The sequence below is a fragment of the Atta colombica genome, unplaced genomic scaffold (genome assembly GCF_001594045.1).
Source record: "Atta colombica isolate Treedump-2 unplaced genomic scaffold, Acol1.0 scaffold41, whole genome shotgun sequence".
NCBI lineage: Eukaryota > Metazoa > Arthropoda > Insecta > Hymenoptera > Formicidae > Atta > Atta colombica.
Window position 1 is genome coordinate 1180700 of NW_017259520.1, and position 4497 is coordinate 1185196.

Consider the following 4497-nt stretch of genomic DNA (forward strand, 5'->3'; position numbering starts at 1 on the left):
AAATGAATTTGATCAAAGTGATTTTTATTTGCAATTTAATTCTCTTATAATTGGATTTTTTTATCTCACAACTTTTGATAGCTGAATAACAAATTTTAATACAATACATTTATTAATTGCTTATCATTTTACTAGCGATAAGAGAAATTTATTTCAGAATTATGTTATATTTCGCGAATAGAATTCCTGGGGGAAATGCGTCTATATGAGAAGCAGAGATGAAACTGACTGGTAACACAGACAAATCCGAAAAGAAAATTCCGGTACTACGAAAAGAAACCGAATTCATTGAAAGTTATAACCGAGTTCGTGAATTTGCAATAACGATCTCTTCTGTATCTATCGTACATATCTACCTACATATACAATGGTAAGGTACTACGCGATTCGCCCCTAAATTTAATTAATGACTTTACCATGGCATAGCTCACTTCGAATGCGAGTTTTAATTAAATTCGAATAATTACCGCGGCCAAAACCACGGTCGCGGTATCAGGAAGTACTTCAGCAGAAACGTTCTCGTACAGTAAAGCGTTGACTTTGCGTCAAAAATAATCAACACTGAAAATTGCGTTTATGCAATCAACAAAACTTTGAAATAAGCTAACAGATAGCTTAGATTGGTAAAACGTTCAATTGATTCAAAATTAAATATCCATTGTAAATATTATATTTTCATCCTATTAGATGATTTGTTTTCAAAAATATAGGAAATATTGGTTAACAATGCGAATTAATAAAAAAATATTTTTAATTGCTTATGACGAGCAATATTTGTCTCTAAAGTTGTGCTTGTTTTTCTTTTCTTTCGCAATAATGATATATTTGGCGAATAGAATGATCGAAGCTTTTTTTATTTTTATCGTTACATCTACAAATCCGATAATCATGCTTTTTAATATTCTCCTATGCTGAAAACTAATATTTTCATAAAAATATTCAAGAAATAACATGGAATCGAAATTGACTATTTTTTATTTTGTATTGCCCTTTACATGAAATTCCGGAAAATCTTCAGTTATTTAAAAGCAGCTTAAATAAAGGAGCTTTACTGCTAAAAAATCGCTTAATAAATGCATAGTACGTCAGTTTTCCGTTCTTTACATTACTACCGTTTTCATGACTCCGATAATAACTTTATTTTTTTGTTCGTAAATTCATCAAATGAAACTCTTTCTAAAATGATATCATTTTCTACATCAGCTTTATTGCAACTAATCCATTTTGAAGTAATCTGACCGTTAATCTCCAAAAGCACTCTTCGTTCAGTAACTTCAATTTTCCGGCTCTATCTGACAACACGTTGCCACTGCAAGCTTTGTGGTTTCTACACGAGAGATCAATTTTTCTTTTACGAAAGGGATTATGTATTTTTTTTTTTTTATAAAAGAAGACTATTAATTATATTAATATTTTATTAAAGATATTTTACATTCATGCTTTGAATATATTAAAAATTCATTGTTTATAATAATTTACGTAAAATGAATTATTTATTCAATGTACGTATTACTAACTTAAAGTTACGTAAAGTTAACAATTCAATTTAAAATCTAATTATTAATTTGTTAAATAGATATATAGTAGAAGTTTATTACGTAATGATGCAATTCTAGAATAATTGTCCTAATTAGAAACGTTTACCTCTTGTTAAATCAGATTCCTTCTAATTATCTCTCTTATCTCATAAAACTTTCAAATATAGCGTATACAATATTGTTTTGCAAAATCTAATGTTATTTTAGATTTAATTCTATATTATTCAATAATATGAGTACTATTTAATAATATGAGAAACTTGCATTAAATCATAACTTGTGAACATGTAAATTTATCTTCGTTATGTTCGTAGAATTCTCTAAGGAATTAAACTCTTTCGCCAAATCAATCTTCGTCACTCGCTTGGAAGGAAATCAACGATTCCATGTAGCCAATTAATTTAAACGATGTCACTGATAGAAGCTATTTTACGTGAATTTAGTTTGAATATTTTTAATCTTTGTGGATTTATTCTGCATGGATATTTTACATGACTGTTCACTTTGAATATTTTTAGTCTTTGTGGATTTATTCTGTCTAGATATTTGATTATAGATAACTCTTAAAATTATTACATGGGATATCAATTTAACATTACAATAAAAGAAATTCTTTGAATTCTTCTGCTACGATGTAACATTTTATATTAATCAGTTATTCTATTCATACGTATATCTATTTAAAAAATTTTGCGTTAATAATTCTTATGTACTTATAATTTGTTAATTTGTAAATTTGGGAGATAACAAAGTAAATTATTTATAATACAAATAATTTACTAAATAAATTTATTTATAATAATATAATCATTTAATAAATTTATTTGTTTTATGTGAAGCATTGAATTATGTATATAATATTTTATTTTGTTAATAATATTTTAGCAACATTTTTTGAAAGTTTATATCATAAGTAACTATACTAACGTATAACTATGCAGCGGGTATTAACCTAGTCATATCTGGATTCTCTCTTCAAGTACATATAATAATCATGCCTACTCTACTCAATAGTTGCATTGTTCTCTCGGGTGTAGCCAAATACATGAATAGCCTTCATATTTCAGTGACGATGATTTCACCGTTAGGAGCGATCAACAAATGGCTCTCGTGGTGATTGTTTTGTCTCTTCCTATGCTAAAACATTTTTCTTTCATTTCTTTCATTTTCTTATAACAATTGCCGCTTGCGCTAGAGTTGCAAAATTGATTCATAAAATGTAAGAATATAGCTACAATATACATAAATACAAAAAGTATATACAAGTATACAAGTATAATTTATACAGCTTCTCTTTTAAAGAAAATATACATATTTTGACAAAAATTTCAAGTTTACGTTTTTCTTTTACAGTACATGAAGTCATCATATTTTAATATGTAATGATTGTAATAAATATTAATTATGCAGTTATTCAATTTTATATGCTTTGCTAATATAATTTATCGAAATTAACTGAAAATATATAAAAGAGAATTTATTCACGATAAATATTTTGTAAAGTTTTAAATATTTTGAGACGCGATTGTATGATTATTCTGATAATTAGCAATGATTCGTTATTTATTAACATTTGTGATAATGACTCATAAATGGATTAAGGCAATAAGCATTTATCGATCAGGCTTTCATATGAATATTGAACAGATATCCGAATGATAGGATGATAATGATTGTCGTTATATTATGCGATAATAGGGAATTCGTTTTTTTATTGGCTTTAAAAAATTGTATCTTTTTTATTTTATTTTATTTTATTTATTAAATTTTATATTATTATTATGTATTTAATTTTTGTTCTCTATTTAATTCTCTATTTAATTCTAATTTAATTCGTTTATTAATTTTCAATTAAGAACATGAAGTAATGATGTGATATACAATGACAAATATTAAAACCTATTTGATAATAGCTAATTTATCAAAAATTTATTTTTGAAAGGTAAACAAAGGATTTGGCATTTATTTATGTCTCTTCATATAGGAAATATTTCATGGAAATGACAACTCAGTTGGAGCATGTGGCTTTGGCGTTTGTTTATGCGGCATATAGCACACAGTGTTTACAGTCGGTCGTCGTGCCATCATTCGTACGGCAGTACTCGAAAGAGCAGACAGTATAACGCTAACCACTCTGTGTATTTCGCATTTCATCTCGAGACGCAATTGCGACATGGCATTATGAAATGCCAAAAGCATTCCCTATGAACAATTATGTTATTAACAGCACATGCGATTAATTATCAATTCCTGCAATTGATAATTTATAAGCGTATCGAGACGACATCTACTGTTGAAAATGTACATTTTAATATCGGATTTAATTAACAAATATCAATCATTCATTAATCTTACATTTGTTTGAGATTCATCCTTTGGGTATAAATGAAATTATAATTCGTAACTTTTGGCTGTATTCTTTCATTGCAAAATTACATATAATCATGCGGGATGCGATCGTAATTAATGTTCTTCCAAATCATATTATAACAGACAAATCTGAATGTTTAAATATTTTTTCAGGATTAAATATTATACAAGAGGATACAAAAATAAGAAATATTGCTTTTCAAATATGTTATGTATGGATAAAATGTAACATATTTCATAGTCACACATAGCATATATTTTAAATTAAATATTTAGTAAAAAAACACGCAGATAATTATGTAATTATTAGTTATATTATTTGTATTTAATTTTTGATAGACTGTTCATACAAATTTATTAATAACTGTCTTATTTAAAACACAAAAATAACATATTATAAAATATTTTATTGCCTTTGTTGTAAATTATTGTAAATTATCTCAGAATTATATATGAGTAAGTTTATATATGAGTATATTAAAATAATTCAATAATATATGTCTTTCTCTTAATATATTTTTCTTAATGTATATTCAATAATTTAGATAATTTATATATGAAATTAATAATAAGATATTTATTATAATTA

At 25.9% G+C, this 4497-nt stretch overlaps 1 protein-coding gene across 1 annotated transcript in view; it reads right to left on the reverse strand.

Moving 5' to 3' along the window:
• The window catches only part of LOC108691145 (glutamate receptor ionotropic, kainate 2), a 146300-nt gene that overhangs the window by 57539 nt on the left and 84264 nt on the right, over positions 1-4497 (reverse strand). The gene's annotated exons all lie outside the window — the stretch shown is intronic.